Source organism: Eulemur rufifrons, chromosome 15, assembly GCF_041146395.1.
Source record: "Eulemur rufifrons isolate Redbay chromosome 15, OSU_ERuf_1, whole genome shotgun sequence".
Taxonomy (NCBI): domain Eukaryota; kingdom Metazoa; phylum Chordata; class Mammalia; order Primates; family Lemuridae; genus Eulemur; species Eulemur rufifrons.
The window spans coordinates 92482983-92506676 of record NC_090997.1 but is presented as its reverse complement, the minus strand read 5'-3'; positions in this window follow the sequence as shown (position 1 = coordinate 92506676).

Below are 23694 nucleotides of genomic sequence, written 5' to 3'. Positions count from 1 at the left end.
CCTCTCCCTACGCTTCAGCCTGAGGGTGGATTTCTTCCCCAGAGGGATTCTGGTCTGTCAGGCAAATTAACCTCTAGACAACAGTTCCAGAATCCAGATTTGCCCTTAGGGGATAACTAAATCTTAATGCATTCACGAGTTAGGTCTGAGCTAATTTTACATGTTATCATCAGCCAAGCCTTCCAGCGCCCTGTTGTGTTAGCTCAAACTGCATTCTTTCATGAAATACGGTAGTCATTAAGTTCCAGTTAATGTAACAAGAAGTTAAGGTAAATTTGCCTTAAGTGGCCTTGGCTATAGCTTTCTCTTTTCTTCCTTCCTCTCCTTTCCTTTCTTCCTTCTCCTTCGCTGCTTTCCTCGCTTTTTCTCTCTCTCCCTCTTTTCCTCTTTGCCTTCCTCTCTCCCTTACTTCTTCCTGCCCTTCCTTCCCTCCTTCCTTCCTTCCTTCCTTCCTTCCTTCCTTCCTTCCTTCCTTCCTTCCTGTATTACCTCAATTTCCCTGTGTGGGGGTGGGGTGATCTTTCAGCACTAGTCAGAGTTCGTCTGCCTCAGTTGCACACACAGCATCATTGTTGTGCCCCTTGACTTTGGCATGGCATCTGGTGATAACTTACACTGTTATTGTTTCAGATCTATAACAACCTCTGCTTCCAAAAATATACTGCCTGTGCCCTAATAGTTATCGTGGGTAAATACTGCTTTCCTCTAAGTCGAATCCATCCTTGTTTTCTGTCATGGTCGGAGTCATACAACACATTAAGCGTTTAGGCTTTTCTCAGGTTGTGATGTTTGGTGTTGTGGTATGCTGCATTGCACCCAAATCTGTATTCCTGTCAGAAAATCAGCGTTGGGAATTTGAAGAGTTGAAATTGTGGCATTTTGTGAATACTTATCTACAAATTTAGAATTTTTTTGACAGAAGGATTGACTTATCTGAACATTCAATATTGAGTAATGAGCAAATTTCATGTGCAAAAAGAAACTTTATTTATTAAACGTCAACTTTGTGTCAGATGCTGTTCCGGATGCTGGTGTACAGTGGGGAGCGGATCAGCCCTGCTGTTCCTGGAGCTGATAGAGCCGTGGGAAAGGTGTTCATTGAGCAGGTATCCACAAGTATAGGATGACCTGTGAGCAGAGCTGGAGGATCTAATAGAAAACTTACCAGTTCTTGTGAAATCTTAAGAGAGAAACAATGTAACATATTAACCTAGTGACAAATATAAACTTACGGTTACATGAAGAATATTTTAATCAAGAAAACCTTGAAATGTAGATTATTTTTAGATTGAAATACAATGTTCTCCTAGAAGTACCTCAAGCTTTTTGTAATAATTAATTTACGCTTCTTATAGGGACCACTATATCACGAAAAACAGCAAAACATAAAAATATGGAAAAGAAGCAAAATAAAAGACAACTATACTGTAGAGTGAACTATGGAAAAATAGTGTTTGTAAGGGCTTGTTCCACTCTCCTGTCTCCACCCCAACTGCCCACCCCGGGACCTCTATCACATACACCTACTTTACAATTAGCAAGTGGTCGAGCTCAGGCACCTAAGTGAGAATCATATATTTAATGCTTACGGCAGGTAAAGCTCATCAACCCTCCAGCCTCGTTAATGTGTGGTGCAGCTTGCCACCCAATGGTATTAGCCCCAATGAAGGACTTAAAATGGGCCTGGCTCTTTGAGAAGATCATAGAAGACCTGGTGGTGGTCAGGGTTGAGTACGGGAATATGCAGGAATAGAGTTCTAAGAGAAGACGTTATCTTTCAGCACATTCAGTACAGTCATGATTGCTCAGCTTCACATGCCTCTACTAGGAGTTCTTAAATTCAAGAACATATCCATACAGAAAAAAGGAAATCTTTGTCTTCTTTTCGATAAATGCCTGACTAAACAGATGGGCTTTGCCTAATGTCCTAGACTCATAGCTCGTTTGTGTGCTTTAGACCAGAGGATAAAAGATTTCAGACCTTCACTACCTTTATAGAAGAAACTGTTTTATAACTCACTCAATCCAATTCTAGAGAGGAAGAAAAGCATTAGTAAGGTCAGCAGACTCCAGACCTAGTAGGACTCCACAGATGAATGATAAACACCTTGATGTACACTTGGAGGGGAATCATTTGCCAGGCTGTGGGGCACAGGTGTGAAACTGACACACTAGTAGGAAATTTTTTTTTTTTTCTTTTTTTATTTCCTAGCGCTGGCTGACTAGTAGGAAATTTTCAAAGTGATTTTCAAGCAAGCTGTAACTATTGTTTTTCTTATCAGTTTATTCCATTGCCATTTGCATTAAATGAAATAATAGATATTAAGATTTTGTAAGATTTTTCAAAGCAAACAACACTAAACAAATATAGGATGATTGGATTGTATCCTTGTATGTGTAATTCACATGGCAGTTGCAACTCTGTTTATGTCCAGTAAGAAACAACCATTCAAACAACTGTTCACTCATCATGAGAATTTAATTGTCCCGTAATCCAACTGTGCATTTGCTTGAAAGTAGCGTTTCTATTAAATTGACTCCTCCCTTCACTTTCTGAAGCTGTGGACCACTTCATCTGCTAGTGACCCCAATGGTAAAGTTTTGTCCCAGATGGACCACATACTATTAATCTGGTGTTTAGGAATTCTCACACAATGTGCAAGTATATCAAATGATGATTTTAGATGAGGAAACTGTGCCTAAGAATCAATCTTTTTCTAATTTCTTTGTGCTTTTCCTGTCAAATAGGAAATGGCTTAAATAAACTCAGTCAAATAGGAAATGGCTCTTTCTGGAATTTTCCCTCTTCAAGGTCCTATAAAAAGTATTTAATGTTAGTGTAATAGGCGCTGGCTTAGAAGTCAGGGAGAAAGGAATTTGGTTTCCAGATCTGCTAAATATTAATCATGGTCTTTTAACAAGTCGTTAACCTGTCTGGGTAAACTGGTGTATATAATGGGACTGAGAAGGTGCTTCTGGGTGGGCAGGAGGAATGTGAGCTAGGATAGTGCCCCAGAAGCCCTTCTTGTGGACTTTGAACCCAGTGGGTTGCTGAATCCTGCCTTTTCTAAGATGTTAATATCATGTCTGTACAAATTGTGTCACTGGTTGATGAAGCATCATTCAAATACTTGATTACTGAGAAATGAAAAAAAGAAATGAGATACATGCTGGGGGAAAAGGTGCCAAAAGAGGTGTTTTCTTTTTTTCCTTTTATAATCAGAGAAATAACAGCTTCATTATATTGTAATGGGATTCAGTCAACAGAGAGGAAATAATTGATGATGCTGGAGAGAAAGGGACAAAGTACTGCGCAATATCCCTAAGTAGGATATTAGAGGTGGGATAGCTGGGGTATAAAGTTCAAGAGAAATTATAGGCTTTTTCCTGTATCTTCTACAATCTCTCCTCCAATAAATTGATTTTTTTAAAAAATAAAGCACAGTTTTACCTTGATGCCTTTGTTGTCCCCATTTCTCATGTCTGGAATATTTCCATTATAATACTCATTGCTCAAGGGTTACAAGTCCTTCAAAACCTGCGTAAGTTTAATGAAATCTACTCCAACCACAGAGACCAACAAAAAAAGAGCAGCAAATGGATGCAACTGGGCACCTAAGATGATAACTAAAGTTGGAAATGAATTTGAGTTTGGTTTCATTTACTTTTCAGCCAAAGCAAATAGCATGTCATATTAGTTTACGTAATTTTCATTTTCTGTCCTAAGAAAGCTTTCAAACTCTGCTATCTACATTCATATTATTAATAAAATAAAATAAAATTAAAAATTCATTTCTTTAGTCACAGCACCCACATTTCAAGTGCTTATTAGCCATGTGTAGGTAGTGGCTATGGTCTTGTAGAATGCTGATATACAACATTGCCATTTATTGCAAAAATTGCTGTTGGATATCACTGGGATCAATTTTAAAATATCATGCAGATATAATTAGAATACTTCCCATATACAATGCTTGATGCCCCACGGTGATGCAGAAACAGACTGAGGGCAAGACTGTTGTTGCCCTCATGAAACACACAGTCCAATAGCAGAACTAGGATGTAAACACAAGATAGGCATAAACATAGACATGTGAGAATACAGAACTGATTCAAACTAGGTAGCTTCTAGAAGCTTCATAGACGAGAATACTTTTGAGCAGAATCTCTGTAAAGAACAAACTTGATTGGAGAAGGGAGAAATCAGTTCTGACTGAGGAAACAGCATGAGCAGAATTATTGGAACACAAGAATGCACAGAGGAAGTTAGTATACGCAAGCATTCAAGGTGGTATTTTGATACTATCAAGCTGTATTGTGAAAAGAGCCAAAAAATAAAAATCAAGGAATGTCCAAATTCTATCTCAACTAGTTAATGTTCCCCCTTGAAATTCCAAAAGGGACAGATAGGAAGCAAGGTATCATTTACTAGCTGAGTTACTGCCACGGTTCCTTGCGTTAACTTTGGATGAGGCTTGTTTGGAATGTGCAGCTTATAGCAAAGGCAATGATAATCTATCCTGTTTTCTAAACACAAATTCAAATTTGGGGATGTTACCACACTCAGGCCAGCTATTTTGTAAAGTGGGCTGAAAGGACGCAGATATACTGAGGCATACAGTGAGGAAGGGAGAGGAGCTGGGTGGTGAATCTCAGCCTATGGCAGAAATAAAGAAATGATTTGTAACAGAAGTAAAGGTCTGAAAAAGGGCAACAAAATGGTTTACAAGTTGTCTTTTCAAAGCCCCCCACCCTTTTGGGGAATTAAAACCTGTATTTCTGCCCAAGGCCAGTAATCAAAGGGGCAGAAAAATGTTCTTTGTTACTTGTTTTCTAGTATCTTAAACCAGAGATGGCTCAACAGAATGGTCTGGACAAGGGTTATGAGATTGTTGTCACCAGAGATAAGGCCAACTGAAACCACCAATTATAGTACACAACAATAGGCCAAAGCCATGACTTGTGACACTGGTCACGTAGACACGAGCCTAACCACCAAACCCCTCCCCCCTTTTAAATAACACTATATTTCTGCTTAAAGACAGGATGGCAGTCTTTGAGAGACTAGTCCACTTGTCGAATTAATAACCTTCTCTTTCCTTGTCCTCCAACTTCTTGTCCTTGTTCTTTGTTTTCACTGCTTTGGCCTCAGGGACAAGTGCCCAATTTTCAGTAACAGAGTGAGTTGTACATCAGTGGCCTCGTTGATTGGCAGTCATGACTAAAGCAGTGTTCTAGAATTTGTATATGTTTTATATATCCAGAAACCTTGTTGAATACTCTTGTAAGTTCTATGAAGGCTAATCATCTATATGCTCAGGTTTTCTATGTAGGTGATCATGCAACCTGCAGAACAAAGGGGCAATTAGTATCTTTCCCTTCAATCTTTGCATCTCTGTTACTTTTACTGTATTATTTCATTTGCTTGAGCATTCAATGAAACACTGCATAGCAGAAGTAATAATACACAATTAAAAATTTTTTGCTAACTTCCAAACTTCCATCTTTAAGCAAGATCCTAGCTATTTTGTAAATACATGTTCTCATGTTAAGACAGTTTCCTTCTAGTTCTAATTTAACAGATTTTTAAAAATCATGAATGATTATTGAATCTCATCAAATGCTTTCAGGGTTCAAAATATGTTTAGGTGGTAATATGAATTTTCTCATTCAACCTATTGATACCGTGAATTTTATTGATAGATTTTTCTTATTGATTAACCACTCTTATCTTCCAAGAAAGGATTAATAATTTTGTGCTCATGAATATATTTTTAATATGATCTATTGGGTTTGATCTGTAAGTATTTTATTCAGATATTTTTGTGTATTTCACAGATAAAATTGGCTAATGTATTTTTTTCTGGCACTTAGTTTCAATATCAGGGTTTTATTGGCTTAATAAAATAAGGTGAGTGGCTTTTACTATTTTATTTTTCTGGAACATATTGGAGTTCTCTGTTCCTTAAAGATTTATCCATAAAAGTTTTTGAACCAGATTCCTTGATGGGGGAAGTGGGTTGTAGGGTGTTGGAAGAAAATAAAAATTTTGGTTACTGCTTTAATATAATTATTTGGTTATTGGTATAGATATGTTTTTAAAAAATATCTTTTTGAGTCAATCTTGGTAACTTATATTTGTTGACATAAATGTTTGTATCTTTGCCTTTCTTTGGTTACTAATTTTCTAGTACATATTTTTTTTCTGACTCTTATTTCATTTTATTTTTTTATTTCACAATATTACAGGATACATTTTGGTTACATAAATTGCTTTTGTTTTGAGTCAAAGTTATAAGCGTGCCCATGCCCCAGGTAGTGTGCACTGTACCTGTTAGGTATGAATTTATCCATCCCCTCCTCTCCTTTTCCACCTGCTGGATTTCCGATGAATGTTATTTCCACATGTGAATATAAATGTTGATCACCTAGTTCCAATTTAATGATGAGTACATGTAGTATTTATTTTTTCATTTTTGTGATACTTAGAAGAATGGTCTCCATTTCCATCCAGGTTAGTACAAGAGGTATTAGCTCACCATTTTTTTATGGCTGGGTAGTACTCCATGGTATACATATGGCACATTTTCTTAATCCACTCATGTATTGATGGGCACTTGGGTTGTTTCCACATTTTTGCAATTGTGAATTGTGCCGCTATAAACATTTGAGTGTAGGTGTCGTTTGTGTAGAATTCCTTTTCTTCTTTTGGGTAAATACTCAGTAGTGGGACTATTGGATCAAATGGTAGTTCTACTTTTAGTTCTTTGAGATAGCTCCATACTACTTTCCACAGAGGTGGTACTAGTTTGCAGTCCCACCAACAGTATATGAGTGTTCCTATCTCTCCACATGCATGCCAGCATTTCTTCTTTTGGAATTTTCTGATAAAAGCCATTCTTACTGGAGTTCGGTATACTTCACTGTAATTTTGATTTACATTTCCCTGATGATTAGAAATGCTGAGCATTTTTTCATATGTCTGTTGGCCATAAGTCAATCTTCTTTGGAAAAGTTTCTGTTCATGTCTTTTGCCCACTTTTTAATGGGATTATTTGATTTTTTCTTGCTGATTTGCTTGAGTTCTTTATAGATTCTAGTTCTCAGCCCTTTATTGGATGTGTAGCATGCGAATGGTTTGTCCCATTCTGTAGGTTGTCTATTCACTCTGATTGTTTCCTTGGCTGTGCAGAAACTTTTTAACTTGATGAGGTCCCATTTATTTATTTCTGTTGTTGCTGTGATTGCTTTTCGGGTCTTCTACATAAATTCTTTGCATAGGCCAATGTCTATAAGAGTTTTTCCACCATTTTCTTCTAGAATTTTTATGATTTCATGCCTTAGGTTTAAGTCCATTATCCATCATGAGTTGATCTTTGTGAGTGGTGAGTAGTACAGATCCAGTTTCCGTCTTCTACATGTGGCTATCCAATTTTCCCAGCACTATTTATTGCATAGGGGTCCTTTTAACATGTAACCAGGTACGTTAAAGACATTCTAAGAATGTGTACCTTTTAATCCATGATTTTTAACCTCCTTCGTTCTTCAATCATCTCATCAAAGATATTTGAGATCTTCTGGAGTATGATTTTTCCCCACTTTATCTTTTAATGACTTCTGCTAGCTAGATGTATATACCTCTACTTGTGAGCAATATTTAATTATACTAAAATTTCTCATGGACTGAATGAAGCCCATTCCTTCAATTATTTTAGGTATACTGATTTATTTATTTGATGATATATTTGAACTTATTTGTGCCAATCTATTTTATACAATTTTCTATTTATTATATCTTCTCTTGTTTTTTCCTTGCCTTTCTTATCTTTGAAATAATCAATTTTTAAAAATTAAAAAATTTTAAAGTTCCCTTAATTTCCTCTCTTGCCAATTTCAAAGTTACAAATTTGACTTCGATATTTTAATGAAAATACTTACATTTTTTCAAGATATTCTAAAGTTAGTATTTTTTTTCTCTTCTCAAATAAGGTACATTATGAGTTTTGTCTGAATTCTCCTTTCTATCCTCATCTATCAAGAACCACGAAGGGGCTGGGATTTTATTGTACTTGCAAACTAACAAGTTAGTTAGTTTGCCACAGTTTCATGCATGCTAACAGAATACACAGCCTGGGTTATGAAAAACCTTATTACTCACAGTAATACCAATAGCTAAAGTACAGGCATTTCTTTTCCAAGTTCCTGGACCCCTAATTCCCAAACAATGACATCAAGAGGGAGAGTCAGGTGACACCTGGAAACACACTGGGTTACATAACAGGGAGCAACACCCTGAACTAAGAGTACATGAATCTTTTATAATGAGCAGTAAGCATGGATGGTCTTTGCCTGGGAGAAAACCATCTATCTTCCAAGGCTATAAGGAAAATTGGCCTTTACTCTAGAGAGAGATACTGTATAAGGCAGTCAGTACCTCTGCTTGTAAGACATGCAGAAACCCAAGTGACTCAGAGTGTTATCTCCCAGCATCATCGTTTTTTCCCTATATTATTTATTATTTCAAAACACATATGAAAATTCTGATTTTACAGTTCTTATCAAAATAGTAGATTTATCATTGTGTTTTATCAATTTGATCATATCTGCTTCTGACATTTTGTTATTTCCTATTGTGCTCACTGTTCTTGCTAAAGTATTACCTCTATTTAGTGATACTAAATATAAATATTTAGTATTTCCATTTCCTCCACTCTTTACTTCAGAAAGACCTATTAGAAAAATATTCGTGATTATTTATCCTCCTTATTGCTTAATTTTCTACATTTTTCATTTCTTTATCTTTGCATTCCTATGCGAGACATTTCAATTTTATCCTTCCATTAAATTTATCTTAACTTGAATTAAATCTATCATTTAGCCCATCTGTTGAGATTTTTCATTTTAAAGGCTAACAATTTAGTTCTATAATTTCTTTATTTTATAACTATCTGCCTGTTTCACACCTGTCTGATTTTATTTCACAAGTGCTGATCTCTCTTTGCCCTCTTTGTAAATTTTAACAAATTAATTTCAAAGTCATTTTTATATCATGCTTTAATTGTATTTCTTCAGATACAGAGTTTCTTACTTATATATCTGTCAATTGTCATTTATCACAATGGACTGACTTTTATATTTTCTAATTCTTGCCCAATTTTATCTTCTGGAGCTTGACATTCATCCAGAATATCAACCATTTGTGGGATGCCAGCCTAAGTTCCCTGGCCTTCTGTTTTTGTCAGTGCCCGGAATTTACAGCCCGTGTGTGGTCTCAGCTTTCATGAGACATTTTTATGTCACCTTTTGCTTATCTCTGTGGAGTATACCTTTATTTATGACACATGGAGGTTTCTCCTTTTGGTTTTGGAACTCAATTAGGCACTTTTTGTTTTTAAAAAATTTTCTTTATGATTTTAAGAATTTTGAGGAGAAAGAATACTGTTTCAATGTGTGTTTGATCAATATTTGGCTAAATTGCCCCTCAAAGAAGGTTTGCAGTGAAAAAAATGTATGATAAAGGGATAATAGTTTGAGAGGAAAACTAGTAAATTAAAGAATTTTTAAAAGAAGGGAGACTTAAATGTGTTCGTGGAAAGGAATAACTGAGAAACCAGAGAAAAACAACTTGACAAAAGAAAAGAGAGAGAGAGAGAGAGAATTATTCTAGACTAAGGGAGAGGACATGACAAGTCTCAGGGGGACGACTGCTGCACTTGGAAGATGATAACATAGATACGGTCTCCAGTGAAGCTGCCTGGATGCTTGAGTATCACTTCAGCCAGATCAGGCTAACCCATGGCTGGATCAGCTCTGTAGAGGCTGAATTTTGATTATGTCAATATGCCTGCAGATAACCAATCTTTCAGGAATGAACTCTACCAATTCAACTCACAAGAGCTTGGTGTGTAAACCAGAATGACAATTTTTTACAATGGGAAATACACATGACAAGAGACTGGAATGTTTCTGTCTCCCTCCATAAGTTACCTAAGAAGTCAAATTACAAACCACAAGTTGGTTAATGAGCAAAGAAGCAGAATAATGAGAGTTAATTGGGTGACTTTAATGGCTATTGAGCTATAGCAGCCCAAAGCACTACATGGGAATCTACCTATCAAGAGACTGGCTAAGTTAGACCCATTGGTGGAAGACAGCTGTATAGTTCAAGGTCATAACTGCCTTTTGATATCATTTTTACACGGTTCATACTAATTCTTCTTATTTACATATTAAAATGAAGAATGACAAATAATTACCACAATTAGTACTATTTCTACAACTATAGATACAGCCATTATCACTTGTTACTGACACATTTGTGTGTAGGTTACACATAAATTCCCTCATTTAAACTTCACAATTATGTGAAGTACAAACCTTATTTTATACATTGGAAAACTGAGGCATAGAAAAGTTAGATAAATTGAACAAACTTATACAAGAAGTGGTCTAGCTGGAATTTAAACTCATGTCTGTCTGTTTCCAAATCTCATGTCTTTATGATCCAGTTGATTAACTACAGTCCTAGACGGGCTAATGATTTTCTGAAAGGACACTGAAAGCACTGAGCCTGGATGATCTTGAAACACTTTAGCCTCTCATTACTGAGGGACATTTCTTGTACAGATGGCTAATCTCATTAATTACATTTCTCTCAATTTCATTCTCAGCATGCAAACTTGAAGTTATGAGGAATACCTCGCTGACACCCCCATCTGCCTTACTAGAATATCTCTGTAAGCAAAATAGACTCAACTTCTAAAACAGGATCCAGGAGGGAAGGGAAGGAGATGGGTGTAATGGTGAGAAATTTGGGAGAGAGAAAGAGGGAAGCCAAAGAAGTTTTTATGTAGCAACTTCTATGTTGTCCATGAAGTAGTAGCTAAGGTCACCCTTTTGCTCTGACACTGAAAATTCCATTTTTAAGGTCAGGGTCTTTAGTGGTGTTGATGACTAGGTGATAATAGTGGAGAAATAGGAAATAAACTATAGGCTAGAATAAATTTGTAGAGATCCAAGAAGCAGAATCACACAATCTAGTAATATTTAGCTGCTGAGAAAGTTGAGAAAGTACTTTAGTAAGTTTATGATGTGCAATCAATTTGTGTTCTTGGGTTTGAAACAGAGATCTTGGCTGGAGGTATGGTTTTGAGAGTCATTTGTTGTCCAGTACTTGATACTTGAAGTAAATGCAATGAATGAGATGGCCCAGGCAGAGTGTAGACCCAGAATGCAACAGAGCAGAGTGGAATCCTGGAAGTGATGTAAAGGTTGGGTAGGGAAAGCGTAGCCCACAATGGAGACCAAGAAGGAGCAGTGAGAAAGATGGAGGAAAACCACAAATGGAAAGATGGAAGTCAATGTTTAAAATGGTGTACATCTGTGGTCCCCAGTCCCTGGGCTGGACCAGTACTGGTCTGTGGCCTGTTAGGAGCCAGGCCACACAGCAGGAGTGGAGCAGTGGACAAACCAGTGAAGCCTCATCTATAGTTGCAGCCTCTCCTCATCACTTGCATCACCGCCTGAGCTCCACCTCCCCACGCCCTACCTTCCATGGAAGAATTGTCTTCCATGAAACTGGTCCCTGGTGCCAAAAAGGTTGGGGACTGCTGCTTTAAGATACTTGTGAGGCAGTCTGTTAACATGTAGGGAACACTGATTTTTTACAGTTAGGAGGTGTAAGCTTGGCCTTAGTTATTAGACACTGTCATTTTGTGACCTCCTTTCTCTAAGCATCAATGTTTGTGAAAGTTTTTTATACACAGAAAGGCACTATACAAAAGGGGATTTTTAAAAAGTTGTTTAAAGTCAGAAGCTTATGTATATTTAAACTCCATTTAAAAATTTATAATTTGTGATAAGAAAGCTTTTTTAGACTATAATTTCATAGGCTAATGTGTGGTATAAATAAGATGGGAGTAAAGATAACATCTGACTTAAAACCCTTACTAGGCTTCACATCTGTAAAAGTTTAATTCATATATAAATTATATTTAAGAGAATATTTTATTCACTATTATCAGAGGGATTTGTTCTTGTACTTCTGTCCATTTTTGGTAGTGTCTATTTTGAGGGTAATGCTGGGAAGTGTATTCAGGATCATCTTCCTGGGAGCTGTCACTTACATTATTAAAAGTAATAATTTTCTTTACCATGGCTTTTGTTTAAAATCTCTATTGACTGTTATTAATATTGCAACAGTAGCTTGTGTTCCTTTAGTATTATCTTGGTTTATCTTTCCTTATTTATTAAATGTAATTCTTCTATATATTTGAATATTAAATATGTTTTATGCAAACAGAAAAATTTTTAAAACCATTTAAATCTGTTTTTTAAAATCATAATGTATAATCTCTACTTTCTTATGATTGAGTTTATTCCATTTATATTTCTTGTGATTACTGATATGGATTAATTTTGACCATGTTAGTTTATCTCCTCTATTTACCATGTTTTTTGTTTGTTTTTATTTACAACTCTGTTCTTGACTAAAAACTTATTTTTGAATAATTACTTAGCTTGTATAAAATTATAGACTGACATATTTTTCCCTTGTCTTCTGGCCCCCATTTTTGCTGATGTGAAATCTGCTGTCCTTCTAATTTTCATTCCGTTATAGATGATCTCAGTTTCTTTCAGTCGCTTTTAAGATTTCTCTCTGATTTTGTATTCTGAAGTTTCATTCAGATGTGCCTTGATGTGAGTTTATTTTATTTTTTTATGCTACTTAGTATCTCCTGGCTTAAATTGTGAAATGATCGCCTGTTCTGGAAAGTTATTAGCTATTATCTTTCTATTTCTTCATTGCTATCAATTTCTCTGTTCTTTCTGAAACTCCTATTTGCAAATGTGTTAGACTTTCTCAATTTATTCTTCATGTCTTAATCTTGTATTCATATTTTCTAATTTTTATAGTGTTGTGTTATACTTTTGGTAAATTTTTCCAAACTATTTTCCAATTCATTGTTTTCTCTTTGGCTATATTTATGGGTATGCTTTACTCATTCCTTGCATTTTAGATTTTAGTGATCATTAAAAATACAATTTCCATAAATGTTTGATCCTTATCCTAATCAGCTTTTAAAAATAGTGTTATTAGTTTTGTTAGTGCTTTATTTCACATTATTTTTTAATCATTTAAATACACTTATTTTGGAGTCTTTTTTAATTAGGATGGTTTAATTAGCAAGGTTTTAATTAGCATGCTAATTACCTTGTTATATCTGCTGACTCTTTCTCATAGTGATTCATTGCCTTGTGTGACTTATAATTTCTTAGGGTTTGGTTACCTTCACAATTATTTATCTGTGGGGGTCTTATGTGACTTGGATTCTTATAAAGTAGTTGTGTCTTTTTGCTGTTTGTTTACTTTTGCTGAAACTACTAGTTTCCATTGGGCTATGATCAGTTTTGTTTAAAATTCATTTCCCAGATTATCATGCACCAATTAGGTACTACACATTTAGATCTCCAACCTAATTATTAATAGATATACAGTTTTAGTTTCTCTTGGGATTTTAAATTTTTCCCTACCCGGTGTTTTGAATAGACTACATGCTTCCTTGCCACTTCCAGTCCCATTTTCATAGAAAACATGACTGTTATAGGGTCCTGGCTTTATTTAAGTGTTTTATTTTGATGTTTCATGTTCCTGGATGGGTGTTTAAAATCTAGCCTGTTGCTGTCAAGATCTATATGGGGATTTGATGAGTTCTCCCCCTCTCAGCAGTGGAGGTATCAACTTTTATATTTAATCCTTCACTTAATGAACTTGGTATTTCCTTTTTTTAAGATTAGTTTTGTATTTTAAAAATGTTCCAAGAATTTCTATATATTTGGAGGGAAAGTAGAGTCTGCATCAGCTGATATAGTCATGTTCCCAGAAGAGACAATATGTATTTGGCTAATTTTAATTAATATATATCTTTGAAAAAAATAGACCTATTTTTAAATATTTTACAGTTTAATGCCTTTATTTAGGTAATATATCTTTCCTGGCCCAATTGTCCTGAAACATGTAGCTTAAAATTTTTGGAGTAGGTTTTAGGAATATATACATAGCTTTATTTTAATGAAAAAAATTTCAACCTTAGTAGGACATGCTGTAAAAATTGCATTAAAACTATATCCTTGGCCGGGCGCGGTGGCTCACGCCTGTAATCCTAGCACTCTGGGAGGCCGAGGTGGGCGGATCGTTTGAGCTCAGGAGTTCGAGACCAGCCTGAGCAATGAGCGAGACCCCACCTCTACTAAAAATAGAAAGAAATTATATGGACAGCTAAAAATATATATAGAAAAAATTAGCCGGGCATGGTGGCGCATGCCTGTAGTCCCAGCTACTCGGGAGGCTGAGACAGGAGGATCGCTTGAGCTCAGGAGTTTGAGGTTGCTGTGAGCTAGGCTGATGCCACGGCACTCACTCTAGCCTGGGCAACAGAGTGAGACTCTGTCTCAAAAAAAAAAAAAAAAAAACTATATCCTTTGTAACTGAATGTGAGTGAAGGTAAAGTTACCACTCTGCTGTTGTTTTTCAAATCTTACCATATTAGACAGAACTTCCCAGAAATGTGACCCTGCTACTTACTCCCCTTTCTTTTTTGTACTCTAGTAACACTAAATGGATATTAGTTCTTGATCTCATTCTGCTGTTTCTCATCCAGCTGACTCTTGCTGTCCCTTCTTATTGGAATTTTTCCCACCCTTTCCATCCTGAACATCTGAACACCTCCACCTACCTCCCATCCCATCCCACACCCACCCTTGATATATGGTGCTACTCTTGAAGGAGGCAGCAGGTACAGCCCAGGTTAGGGGGTGGGGAACCTTTTCATGTTGGAAGGCTGCATAAATTTAGCTGTGTAACCAAATAAGTCTGAGCTCAAGAAACTTCAATTAGATTACTTAAAAATGTACATTATTTTGTAAAAATATACTCCTGTGTACTTAATAACTTCAAAAAAGGAAAACTATCTAATTTTAAAGTTAAATAACCTTTTAATAACTTTGTTGTGTCTGCTTTTTGTTGGAAAGCATTTGAATATTTGGTTGCAGCATGGAGGTCCACAGTTTCAGTTGATCCTCTAGATGGGTATCAGTCATATGTGATCTAAGGGCATCTCGATTGGGGTTAGGTAGGAGAATGTAGATTTGTAACAATAAGTGGTTGAAAAGCAAGAAAGCACTTTTTGGGCATACTGCCAAAGGCATGGGTATTCTACTGCACTTTTCTGTATTTCAATTGGATCTTTCTTAGCATCAAACAATGACTTCAAATTGTCATCTACTGAGAGCTCAATCAATTCCATCTTTAGTTCTTTAGGTGCCTTGGTGATATCAACTAGGTGAGGCTGAAATGCTAATTTGCATGTGATGCTATGATTCTCAATGTCAGTGAAAGTTTCATTGTATCCTCCAATTAATAGGTCTATATTCTTCAAATGATTTGCATATATCATCCTGCTCATCAATGACCTTTGCTAACTGGGGAAAATATTCATCCAAAATTTCCTTTTGAGGAAGAAGTATTATGAAAAATGATAGCTTTTTTGAAATGCTTGGATTTTTTTTTGCCACATATCATATATAGAACTTAATTTTACTTTGCAAAGAAATATTCAAGTCATTTTGATTTGACATAATATCACACAGAAATGCTACATTCCTATAGAAATCTTCTTTCAGTAATTCACATTGCTGATTCTGTTCTTCATAAAATTTAACTATCTGTTCTCCCAGAGATAAAATTTTGGCTAACAACTGTCCCTGAAATAGCCAACGCACTTTAGAATGATATGGCAAATCCACACTGAATACATCATCCTTCAACTTTAGCATGTTATGAAACTGACAATGCTTTGTAGCATTTGCAGGAATATAGTTAACAATATTTATAACTTGTTGCAAAATGTCACTTAAAATAAAAGCTTTAGCACAGAGATTTTGCTGATGCAAGATACAATGAGAAGAAATAAGAGCATTTGGATTTGTAAATACTTTTTTTATCTGTGCAATAAATCCTTCATGTTTTCCTGTCATGGAAGGTGCACCATCTGTACATAAACTCACTGAATTTACCAAATTCAGTCCAACTTCATGACATTTATCTTGAAAGTTGTTCAAGATAGCTATTTCTGTTCACAAAAAGAGTGCCCAAAAGGAGTAACTCTTCATAGCAAAGAAAATCTTCTGTGATGACCTGAATAAAGTATAAAACCTGCACTGAGTCAATAGTATCAGTTGATTCATCCAAGGCAATTGAATAATATATATTTTCCTTTTGAAGTATTGCATGAAGTTGTTCTGTTAAGTTGAAGGCTAATTCATGCTGCCTATCAGTTATGGTTCTCCTTGAAAGAGGTAGTTATTTGTACTTTGAAATGTTTTGGGGTTTAAGCATCCTACAACTTCGACAATGCATTCTTTCACAATGTCTACATCACTGAATGGGTTCTTTTTCCCCCAAGTATATAAGCTACTTTATAAGTTGCTTCATTGGCATTATTTCCAGGTCTTATTGCTGCTTGAAAGAATTGTCTTTGCTTTTGCTTTTCATCTTTTAATTTCTGCAATACAGCCTTTTGTGTCTCCCCCTCTAATTTAAAATACTTGTGGTCCTTATGAGTGTTATCATGCTGATGAGCATTGAATTTCTTTAATGTTGATATTGAAATATTGCAAAGCAAGTAAATCATTTTATCTTTAGCAGAAACATGATAACATTGCAATTACCAAACTTCATCAAAAAATCTGTTTTCTTCTTTCAGCATTCTCTTGGTCTTCTTTGACATGATGGGCTGTTAGGCAGACAGAATTAAAAAATACTGTTGAGCTGTGTGACTATTCAAAAATTCCACTTCAAACAGAAACACAGTGCACCATTGTCAAAAGCTGGGAACAGACTGTCATATGCAACCCCTATAAACTCTCACCAATCAGCCTCCTGTGGTAGTGGCGCCAGTCAGGCAGTGGAAATGAAAACTAAATCATGAGCATAGCAGCCATCAATTTACCCCTTATGGCTTACTAATGTTCTAATTGTGCCTGGTCAATCTAGGAGGATTATTTCATTGAAATTTATTTTATTCTTTGTTATTTTAAACAGGTTCTTTTTAAAAATAAAATAAAAATATAAAAGACAAACAAAAATGTGTTAATGAAAATAAAAGGATTTGTCCTGTAGAATTTGGATTCAGTCAAAAGTCTGCACTTAAGGACTTAGAAGGTCACATGTGGCCTTAAGGCCACAGGTTGCCCACCCTGACCCAGGTGTTTTCTCCTTGGAGCATGAATGAATGAATGGAAGATGTGAGCATGAGCAACTGGCATTCTCTTGTGGGTTGAATTGTGTCTCCTACAAAAAATGTGTTGATATTCTAACCCTTTAGTACCTGTGAATGTGACCTTATTTGGAATAGGGTCATTATAGATGTAATCTAGTCAAGATGAGGTCATTAGGATGGGCCCTAATCCAATATGGCTAGCATCCTTAAAACAAAAAGAAACACCATGTCAAGACAGAGACACACAGGGAAAAATGTCATGTCATGACAGAGGCAGAGACTGGAGAGATACTGCTGCAAGCCAAGGATTGCCAAAGGCTGATAGATTTCCCAGAAGGGAGGAAGAGGCAAGGGAGGGTACTACTCTCCTACAGGCTTCAGAGTGAGTGTGGCCCTGCTGTCCCCTTGATCTTGGACTCTGGCTTCCAGGCCTGTGAGCCAAGACCTCTCTGTTGCTTTAAGCCCCACAGTTTGAGGTACTTTGTGCAGCAGCCCTAGGAAACAGATACAGGGCCCCTCAGGAAGAGCCTGTATTTTTCTCAGAAATGAATTTTGAAGTTTCTCAAGCCTTTGCACAAGACAATATATGTAACCTAAATATTTGAACACCTGTAATATGCTGAAATAAAAAAATTATAAGCTAAAAAAATAAAGATAAAATAAAATAAAATCTCTTTTGTTAAAAAAAAGAAAGCCTTTGCATGTGGTGAAGATCACAAAATCCTGACATTGGATGTGAAAACCTTCTAAGATGATAACTATCAGCCTCCATTTTTGTTCTGATCATCATTTTTTTTCTGACCATAGCTGACCATCTTTTCATATGCTACATGAGTGAGTCTTCTAATTCCATGAGAAAGTGCTACGATTGCACTTATTATCTTCGCTCAGAATGGATCACAACTGGGGACATACCCCAGGTTACTGCCTGTCTGCTCCACTGTGGCTCTCCCTACCCTCCATTCCCAGAGGTAAGGAGGAAATAAAATCTTGAGATAGTTAAAAAAAGATGACTCAGATCATTATTTTATTCCTATCAAATTTTGCCTTAAGATATCTCCTCCCTGCATGTCTGTCTATGCTATATCCACAATGAGTTAAACGAAAGTAACCACCCGAATTTTCTTTAGAGTCCACCACACCTATGCTTAAAAAAAAAGTGTACACTGACCCCTCTGCAGCCCTGTAGGTAGAAAACAGCTCTATGCCATCTCACTGCTCTCTGGTAGAAGTGAACCCTTTTGGGATTGCTTTAATATGGCTTGGAGTGGGAGAAAAGTAGAATCATCCAGCTCTTTCTACGAAGGTCAGAATGACTGCTGCAAATTATCATGCTTATTTTACTTAGTCATTTTTTCTGAGCAAGTACAAATATATACCTGATTTCTTTTTTTCCAGTGACCCCCATCCACCCACTTACCACCTTGTCTTTCTAGCGATTTCTCCTTGTTTCTGAACCCACCTAAATACCCCTCAATCAATTTCCAAAAGAAAGCCGTGCATAAAGGATGTGCCTGTTCCTGAGAATATGAAGAATTGTAGATGATGGAAAGGCATGGTAGGAAAGGAAAGCTGGGTATGGAATGAGGTTTTGGGGATTGTGGGGTGTTGAGCGGGAAGAGAGTGCCCTGTACACCCCGGAGCACAGCCCTCTCTCTCTCTTCCTTCACTTTTCTCTAGGTAGTGCCGGGCTGTGGGCTCATGATCTCAAGATGAAAAAGTTAAAATGAAGTTCTCCCATTTCTCATGTCCTCTTCTAGGTACAGCTTGTTCCCAATATCCTTTTAGAGAAGTTCGTATTAGCCCTTTTATGTTGTGCACAGGTGGTGCTAAATGACGAATGAATTTACAAGGTCCTTCTCTTTGACATGGGTTCGAATCCTGACTCTATTAGCTATAAACAAATGATTTAAATTCTTTGAGCCCCAGATTCTTAACTGTAAAGTAAGAATAATAATACCTACTGTGCTGGGTCCATGCAAAGATTAAACAACATAATGTTCATTGTTAGCCTCGAACAAACACTCACTATAAAGGGTAACTGGTTGTTATTGTTGATATTGATATTGATAAACTTTAGCTTCATGCTCATTTCTGGGCGACTGTCAATATTATGCTTTAGAACAGTTCTTGTGTGGGTGCTTTTTTATCACTATTTTGTGTACATTGGAAACAGAAATTTTTGTCTACATACGAACAATTTTTCTGTGGCTTTCTGGGATTTCTTAGACTCTATCTACCCTTAAGAGGGAGCCCTGAAGGTATGGAAGGTAGCATAGCTCCTTTTGTCTCTTACTCAACTGGGATCCTTCTCGAATTGGGAGTGCAATTAGGACCCAGGCTGGAGTTAGGCCCGGGATGAAGGGCAGTGAGGCTGTTGCCATGAGAAGGCCTTGCTCAGGAGCCCTGGGAGCACAGTAGCACAAGGACATGGATAGCAGTGCTTTGCTGCCAGACCTACAATTGCTTTGCTGCTTATTAATGCCTCTGTCCCCCCATACTTCTGTGAAGTCAATATTATACTCATTTTGCAGATGGAGACCCAAGGTGTTGAACTTGCTCTCTCCAAGGACAGCCAGCCAGCTAGTTGGAGGAAAAAGGTAATACCTTAAGAATTCCTTCCATCTTTCTCCATGAGGGCATCTTGCTAATGGTGCTTAAATAAATGACTCTATGTGGCTCCAAAACTAATTTAAAATTACACAGAAATGAATCGCCTTATTTTTCCACTGAAGGGGAAATTTCTGTCCTTTTCAACTGAAAATTTTGAAAGTGATAGAGTCATGAAATAAGTTCAATATTTTATTGGCTAGTCGATGAGGAGACAGGCCAATTTAATGGATTAGGTGAATGACCCATAGTTTATCATTTGTGAAAGTTTTTTATTCTTTTACATTACCCTTTTCTATACCTGTGAGCAGATTTTTATGAAGTCTGTGGTTTTCTCTCACCTCTTTAATAAAACTTTTTGAAATAAATAGCAGGAGAAAGCAAGAGGGAATTTCATTTTCAGATGTTATTTTCTTTCTGCCTGTATTCAATCAGTGGTTTGCTGGTTTGCTAACTTCATCTTGTCATGGGATAAAAGTGAAGTAAGTCTATAAAATATCTCATTGATCTTACCTAACTCTGAAAGCGAACATGAAGAACTGCATAGCCCTTTAATGTCTTGGGCCTGGAGAAATGCCAGGGAAAAAATTCTAAGAAACAAAGGTGTATTTAATCCCTTATTCTTAGTCTCTGTCTAGTGCATTGTGGTCCAAAGAGCACATAGTTTGGAGATTGGATAATTGGCCTAAATTCCAGAGCCACCCATTGCCAGCTATGAGAAATTGGGAGTCACTTAACGTCTTGAAATTTCAGTTTCTTGCCCCAAAATAGAGAAGTTGTAAATTCTATCTAATTGGCTTATTCTGAGCAACAAATGAGAGAACATGTCATCCTAGTCTGTTTGAGTTGCTATAAAGAAATAGCTGAGGCTGTGTAATTTATAAAGAAAAGAGGTTAAGTTGGCTCACGGTTCTGCAGCCTCTATAAGAAGCAGGGGCCGGCAGCTCCTTCTGGTTAGGGCCTCAGGAAGCTTTTAGTCATGTCTGAAGCAGAAGGTGAAGAAGGCGTGTTTTGTACATAATATGGGGTAAAGTTTGAGGTTATTTTTTTTTTACCTTGAATGTCCAATTGTTCAAGCAACATTTGTTGAAAAGATTATTGTTTCCCAACTGAATTACCTTCACACCGTTGTTGAAAATCAATTGGCCACATATCTGCATGTCTGTTTCTAAACTCTCTATTCATTGCCTTTGCTTAGCCATTTTTACACCATATTATGCTGTTTTGATTGCTAAAATGGTAAAGTAAATCTTAAAAATCCTTTGAGTATGTCCCCTAACTTTGTTGTTTTCCCAACTTGTTTTGGCTGGTCTATGCAAATTTTGTAATCAGATTGTCAATTTCTGAAAAAAACAGAGCCTGATGAGAGTTTGAATTGCGTTGAATTTATGTAAGTTGGTGGGAAATTACCTTAAAAATATTGAGTCTTCTGATGCATGAATATGCTTTACCTCCCCATCTATTCAAGTATTCTTTGTTCACTTTTAGTAATGTTTTGTAGTTTTTAGAGTATAGCTCTTATGCATATTTTGTTAAATAGCATATTTTTAAATTTTAGAATATTATAGGGGTACAAACATTTTGGTTACATAAATTGCTTTTGTACCATTTGAGTCAAAGTTATCAGTGTGCCCATCCCCCAGATAGTGTGCATTGTACCTGTTAGGTGTGAATTTACTCATCCCCTCCTCCCTCCTCCCACGTGCTTGATTTCCAATGAATGTTATTTCCATATGTGCACAGAAACCTTGATTGATTATTTCCAATTTAATGGTGAGTACAAGTGGTGCTTATTTTTCCATTCTTGTGATACTTCACTAAGAATAATGGTCTCCAGTTCCATCCAGGTTGATATCAGAGGTATTAGTTCAACATTTTTTTTTATGGCTGAGTAATACTCCATGGTATACATATACCACATTTTCTTAATCCACTCATGTATTGATACGCACTTGGGTTGTTTCCACATCTTTGCAGTTGTGAATTGTACTGGCATAAACATTCGACTCCAGGTGTCTTTTTTATAGAATGTCTTTTTTTCCTTTGGGTAAATATCCAGTATATCATGTTTTCGATGCTATTGTAAAGTGTATTTAAAAAAAAAAACAAACCTATTTTTGAAACAGTTTTAGATTTACTAAAAAATTATGAAGATAGTATAGTTTCCTTATATCCTACATCCAGTTTCCCCTATTATTAACATCTTACATTGATATGGAATATTTATTAGAGTTAATAAGCCAATATTGATACATTACTATTAATTAAAGCCCATACTTTATTCAAATCTCCCGTTTTTACCTAATGTTATTTTTGTATTCCAGAATCCCATCCAGGACACCACATTGTATTTAGTCATCCTGTCTTCTTAGATTCCTCTTGTTTGTGACAGTTTCTAAGACTTTCCTTGTTTTTGATGACCTTGATGGTCTTAAAGAATAGTGGTCAGGTATTTTGCAGAATATTCCTTAACTGAGATTTGTCAGATGTTTTCTCATGATTAAACTGGGGTTACTGGGGAGGAAGACCACAGAAATAAAGTTCATTTTCATCACTTCATTTCAAAGGTACACAGTATTATTTTGGCCTAACACTGTTAATGTTTATCTTGATCACCTGACTAGGGTAGTGTTTGTGAGGTTTTCCAGTGTAAAGTTACTCCTTTTTCTCCCTTTCTATAATGCACTTTTTGGAAGGAAGTCACTATGCACAGACCACGTTTAAGGAGTGGGGAGTTATAGTCCACCTTTTTGAGGGCAGAGTATAAACATAAAGTATTTGGAATTCTTCTGCACAGATTTGTCTCTTTTCTGTGGTTTAATTATTTATTAAGTCGTTTACTTATATCAGTATGGACTCACGGGTATCTGTTTTATACTTTGGGTTATAATCCAATACTACTTTATTTTGTTGCTCAAATTGTCCCAGCTTTGGTTGTTTGGGAGCTCTTTAATTTGGCTCCTATGTTCCTTTGCATAACCCTATTATTGTACATTTTTGTTTTGTTTTGTTTTGAGCATTTCCTTACTTTCTGACACTACAAGATGCTCCAGGGTCATCTTGTATATTCCTTGTCCCTGTCCTAGAATATGCCATTTCTCTAAGGAGCCTTAGTTCCTTTCATTAAATAATGATATTAGAAATAAAATCTGGGCACTAAGTGTGCTAGTAAATAATATATTTTTAAAAATTTGGTTTTCAATATTTCTTACTTTATAGGCATGTAATTGTTATTTGTGACTGGATCTTGAATCTTGTGCCATTGTAGAACTCACTTATTAGATGTAATATCATTCTTGTAGGTTCCTTGGAATTGAATGCATAAACAATCACGTTATCTGGAATATAGATATTTTTCTTTCTTCCTTTCCAATTTGTATGTCTTTTGTATCTTTTCCTTGCCTTATTCATGTCTGGGACTTCTAATATGATATTTAATGAGGATGGTGTGAGTGGACATTCTTGTCTTGTTCTTAATGTTAAAAAGAAAACATTTACATTTTTATTATCACATAAATTTTTACAGATGCCCTTTATCAGGTTGAGCAAGTTCTCTATAATTCCTAGTTTGATAAAAGCTTTTATTGTGATATATTTTAAATTTTATCAAATTCTTTTTCTGTATTAGGATGTGAATTTTTTTACACTTTTGATATAATAAATTTTAAAATGTTGAACCAGTTTTGCATTTCTGGAATAAATTCCATTTGGCTATAATATAGTAAGTATCCTTTTTATATATTATTAGATTCAATTTTCTTATAATTTATCAGTGATTTTGGCATCTATATCCATGAGGGATATT